The sequence below is a fragment of the Silene latifolia genome, chromosome Y (assembly GCF_048544455.1).
Source record: "Silene latifolia isolate original U9 population chromosome Y, ASM4854445v1, whole genome shotgun sequence".
NCBI lineage: Eukaryota > Viridiplantae > Streptophyta > Magnoliopsida > Caryophyllales > Caryophyllaceae > Silene > Silene latifolia.
In genome coordinates, this window is record NC_133538.1 from 367,489,809 (window position 1) to 367,495,828 (window position 6,020).

At 43.1% G+C, this 6,020-nt stretch overlaps 1 non-coding gene across 1 annotated transcript; it reads left to right on the forward strand.

Annotated features, from left to right (window-relative positions):
- The first annotated feature begins 2,187 nt into the window (after nucleotides 1–2,187).
- Nucleotides 2,188–2,293, forward strand: LOC141636659 (small nucleolar RNA R71). Its single transcript, XR_012541259.1, has one exon. It is a non-coding gene; the product is annotated as a small nucleolar RNA R71 (small nucleolar RNA).
- The last annotated feature ends 3,727 nt before the right edge of the window (nucleotides 2,294–6,020 follow it).

Sequence of the window (6,020 nt, forward strand, 5' to 3'; positions counted from 1 at the left end):
CAAAAATTGTTTATACAAGTTGGTACACGGGGCATTTCGCCGCTCACTTCCCAAAGCAATTCAGTAGCCCCTCGGATGGCTCCTGGCTGGAGGACGTCACCTCAGCAACATTGATCGTCCTCTTCAGCTTCCATGAGCTTGAACTTGAATCATTAGGAGGAGAATAGTTCACGTCCACATATGCGCGAATTTTTCTCACCCTCGCTCCTTTCTCACCGGCTTTAACACTGTCACTCCCACTTTGACTGACATTAATTGCACAATGCCCTTTGACCGCCCCTTCATTGTTTTCATCTGTACCTGCAGCAAGGAAAACAGACGAACTTTCCTCCTTTTTGCTCTCAACCTGAGGCGGAGGGGTCACAATAGCAGCACAATGCTCCAAATTTTCATTTGGAGTGTCAATAATAGAGTCAATAGAAGAGAGGGCATTGCAAGGCTGAGCTTGCATGGGAGCCCTCCGGAACTTAGACTGATGGAATATCAGCTCCTCGTCCCCAACCTGAAGAAGTCAATGTCTTGCCCCCGACGTCTATTACTGCACGGGCAGTAGATAAAAATGGTCTCCCTAAAATAATAGGGGTATGCGCATCTTCAGGGATGTCAAGTACAACGAAGCCAACGGGAATAAAGAACCTCCCGATCTTAACAGGTATGTCTTCTATTACACCTAGTGGCCATCATATGCTATGGTCGGCCATCTGAACAGTCATGTTGGTATAATTAAACTTTGCCAAACCAAGTCTCTTAGCCAGAGACAACGGTAAGACACTCACGCTAGCGCCTAGATCGCATAACGCGTTATCAATCAAATGGGTACCAATATGACACGGAATTGAGAAAATTCCCGTGTGTGACTGTTTGGGAGGTAACTTATTCTGAACTAGGGTCGTCCCTACCTCAGTCAAAGCTACCGTCTGATGATCATGAATGTGCCTCTTACGCGATAAAATTTCTTTCATAAATTTAAGGTAAGAGGGTACATGTGTCAGCAGTTCGACGAATGGCACAGTGACCTGCAAGCTTCTCAGGATCTCGGCAAATTTGCCGAATTGTTGATTAGCTTTAGTACTCTGCAGACGCCTCGGGAAGGGAACCGTGATGGGTATCTCGAGTCCCTTGTTTCTCTCTTCCAACGTGTCAGCCGGATCAAGCTCTGTATCCTTTGGACGCTTCTTTCCTCTCGAACGAGGTCTTTCAGGCGATTTCTCACTCGATCGAGCACTTTCTTCATTAAATATACTCGATTGACCTCCAGAAACTAGTCGATCGAGTACTTTCTTAGCCGTCAGCTCATTTCCTTTTGCAGAACATTGTTCATCAGCTATATTTTCCTTCCTCGGGTCTGATTTCAACACTTTTGGTCCCTCATATGAACGACCGCTTCTCAAATTAATTAAATTTACCGTCTCATGTGGATTTTTGTCAGCTTGTGACGGTAAATGACCCGGTTTCCTTGTGGACTGGTTCGTAGCTAACTGGGCAACTTGAGTTTCAAGTGCCTTGATAGAAGCATCTTTTTATTGGTCGCTTAACTTCCACTGCTTTGTCAAAGACTGCAACATCGTCTTCATCTCACCTAACTCACTTACCCCACCAGAAGACGAGGCACCTTGATTAGATGTAGAAAAGGAAGGAGGCTTCTGAAAGCCTTGTTGAGCCTTATGTGGAAGGACATATGACTGCTGCTGGTGCGGAGGAGGGGTAGGATTGAGCACATTTTGACTTGTCCACCTCAAATTGGGATGGACTGCCCCTTGGTTGTTATAATAGGAACCCCCTCCTTGCCTATATTGTTGAAAGGCAAGGACCTGTTCCTTCTCTGTAAGACAGCCAACAACAGTATGGCCATCGTTGCTACCACACCTCTCACATGTGACAGTCTCCCCTCTAGTAAGTATATGGACCGTCTGAGGCTCCCCAGCAGAATGTAACTCCAACTTATCAAATCTAGTATTCATGGCTTCCAGCTGAGCCACAACTTACTTATCGACTGCATGAACTGTTCTAATACCATCCCTCGGGTTTTCATATTCAACACTGTGGTTCGCCATCTCTTCAATAAGGGCACATCCCTTATCATCGTCAGTATTCTCTTGGAATCTCCCATTAGATGACGCATCAAGTATGGCTCTATGATCATCATACAGCCCATTGTAGAACTGGTTAGACAGAAACCACGGGTCAAAACCATGGTGAGGAAGAGACCTCACCAACTTCTTGAAACGGGACCATGCTTCATAAAGAGTCTCATCATGTGCCTGCTTAAAACTCGTAATCTTTGCCCTCAGCTGATTGGTGCGTTGTGGAGGGAAATATCTCTTATAAAAAGCAAGAGCAAGGGTCTCCCAGTTTGTAACCCCCGCGGTCGTACGGTCCAAATCAGTCAACCACTCCCTGGCTGCATCAGTCAAAGAAAAAGGAAGCAGAACTTCCTTAATCTTGTCTTGAGTTACCCCCTTTGTGGCGGGGATAGTAGAACAGTAGTCCGTAAAGACCTCCATATGCTTCCTCGGGTCTTCACCTGCCACACCTCTATTGAGATTTCTCTCCACCAGATTGATATAGGAAGGACGGATGTCAAATGTATTCCCATCCTCAGTCTGGAGATTGAAACCTTTAGGAATATACGATGCTTTAGGCTCCGAGTGACTAGCAATGTTCGGCATCTTTACTGGTTGATCGGCAGAAATAGGAATGTCTTCTTCTAAAGACTGGTCTTCTGCGAAAACAAAATGATGTAGCTCTGGCTCAAAAGTACTCAAGTCTTCCTTTCGTGATTTTCTCTGCAGACGGAGTCTATGCCTGAATAGTCTCTCTGGCTCTGAATCAGCTGAAACTAACTCAAACCTGTCTGACCTGGACATAAACAACACTGAAAGAAAATAAATAAGAACTGCCTCAAGGAATAAAAATTCCCTGAGACGGATAAAATAAACGAAACAAAGACAGATAGGGCAATTGCCTCGCCGGCAACGGCGCCAAAATTTGATACGTCTGTCGTGTACCTATCATAAATAACTAATTAAACTAACTATATAGCTAGGGAAGTCAGGTCGATCTCCTTAGGGAGGCAAGATATCTGTAGAAGTCCGTCTATTTGGTCACAAATGGGGGGTTGTTTAAATTGGTTTTCTAAACTAAAAGGTTTAAAGAAAAGAGAAGCAGAGACAAGAGCAGTAAAGGCAGAAAAATAGAGTTAAACTATCATATAGAGAAGGGTCATGTCAGGATTTCGGTTCACTACGGTAGTCCAGTGACTCAACTGTAAACACCTTAGACAAATTAATGCGAGACGGATATGGAAAGGTCCTTCCGGTCCACTTTCTACCCTAAACTTCCACTAACTTAACTTCCGTCCTCGCCAGGGTGGTCTACTGTTCATAGCAGGCCTATTTAGTCCAATCTTCCGATCCAGGATTAAATATAGCCAGATTAAAGGGTGACTCAGAAGCGTGCACTCAACTAAGTCGGTAAAAATACAGTTATATTGCTATGGTGACAGAATCTCACAATTAACTCATCTAACCTATTTACTACATCGTCACATGTCTACCGTAGATCCCCTAATCCCAACATGAAACAAGTTTAGCTACTCATATCACTATTTATACTATAAAAACTAACAGCAGATAAATGACCAACATTCAACATATTAAAATGATAATTAAATTGCATAAAAGTGAATTAGGGCAGAAATTAAATGAAGTAAAACAAAGAATTAAAGCGAATGAAATAAAGATTATTATTAAGAAAGGAGGAAGAGATTACAATCGTGAGAATCCGGCGTAAAGAACGACAAAATCCGAGCGAAATAATCCTGAAAGCAAAGCTACAGAGAAAAGAGAAAAGCAACATAATGTGTTTTTTGTCAAAGCTAAAACTGATGAATCATAAGATAAAAGTTGATAAGGTCCTAATGACCTAGTTAACGAAAGTTTAAATAGAAAACAAACTAAATCCAAAAACTAAAACACGTTCACGGGCTAATTAAAGCCCACGAAAGCCTAAACCACTCGATCGAGTAGAATAAATCCACTCGATTGAGCAAAACTCCAGAAAATCTACTCGATCGAGTAGAATAGTTACTCGACCGAGTAACCTCTCTTTTAAGCACTTCTTGATCAAGTAAATAACTACTCGATCGATCAACCATGGCTATAAAAAGCACTCGATCGAGTAATAAAACCACTCGATCGAGCCTTCTTCCTTCAAATCAGCCCAATCTCATACCCGACTGCCTCGTAAACCGTGCCTTCACGCATTCCAATGCAGTATCTCACTCTGGAAAATCCCGTCTCCTCAAAATGCATGCAAAAAGGACGAAAAATGGTACGATTCCACTACTTTCGCGTTCATTTCTACAAAACGGGCAAAACGAACCAAAGTAGCCAATTCGAGCCATAATACTATGTAAACAATACAAAAATGCATGGAAATACGTGCTAAAATAGGCTAAAAAGACTATACAATTTGCACGTATCAACCCTCCTTCACCAATATCGAGGTCCAATAGGCCTCGGTGGATGCAAAACTATCCGAGTACAACTTCTTCCTCATAGTAAGTTGATGGAAGGAGTAAGAAGAAGAATCGGCCGGAGGCTCTACATACGTTAGCCTCTCCAAGAGCCACACTTGGAGGATCCTTGGAGATCCGAACGAGGGAGCTTCTCCACAAGAGCCCTTCTTATCCAAGGCTTCGATATTCTCGCCAAGCACCAACCATGATGGATCCCTACCATGCTCCATTTTCTCAACTATATGCACAAGGGTCATACTACCATAACACTTTGACCCCTCCTTCTTCAAGGCATCGACAAGTAGGTATGCATGCACTAGGCAAAAGGCAAGAGCCCTTCTCCTAGCCACCTCAGAAACATTAACATCCAACCGGTTTAAGAAAATGTTGATAAGAGCCAACATATCCACACCATGGGGAGCAAGGAGAAAGTTCACTCGACTTGTTGACAAGCCCAATATTGAACGAAACTTCTCTTTATAACACAACCAAGTCAGGGGAAGCACCGGAGTACAACCCGGCCATCCACCAATGGCGCCGACTTCTTCGGCAAGAGGACAAATTTCACTTTTCGGGAAAACGAAAACATGATGTTTTGAATCCCAAAACCGAGAGCATGCTTCAAGGAATGAGGATTGCACCTTGACTTGACGAAGCACCAACAATTGACCAACTCCCATTACAACGAGTTGATATTTCTCGGGAGGCGAAAAATCCCAACACCAATGTCGCAACCTATTTTCGAAAGCATCCATGACTTATTTTGTGGAAGAAGAAGAAGAAGAAGAAAGGTTTTCGTAGAGATATTTTTCGTGTTTCGGATGATGAAACAATGAAGCACAAACTTCCCTATTTATACAAAACAATCAGCGCTTTTTTCCGAAAAAGGGGAAGCTCCCTTCCATCGCTCATGGCCTCGCGCCTCTTTGGGCTAGTTCCCAGGATCCGCACCTTGATTTGTCCCTATCAAGTTGTGTTTCTTCCTGACACCTAAACACTCCCGCCATAGGGCTCGCGTCTCTTTGGGCCTATCCAGGAATTTTTGTGTTTTCTCACACTCACATTTCCTTGTTTTCGCGTTTTACGAAATCCGGCACGGTTTCCATAGCGCAGCTTTAAACAAACGGGTTTTTCTCTTCTTTTTTTAGAGGGAAGAGCTAGTTGCCCCGATCCGCGAAGGATCGTTTCCATGTCGGTCGAAATTCCAAAAATTCCGAGCTAGTCGCCCCGATCCGCGATGGATCATTTCCATGTCGGTCGAAATTCCGAAAATTTTTCGCTTTTTTGTATTTTCCCACAAAATTCGAGAATTGATAACCCGACGTCAATTTTTTTCAAAAATTCAAGCTCTTGCAAATCCAATTCTTGATCTCACAAAAATCAATTCAAATACACTCGCAAAAATCCCTTTTGAAATTCATCCGTGACGGTTTGGGTTTTAGTTTTTCGAGTTACAAATCAATTTTTAGCAAAATTCGATGCATAATTCAAACACGAGTTA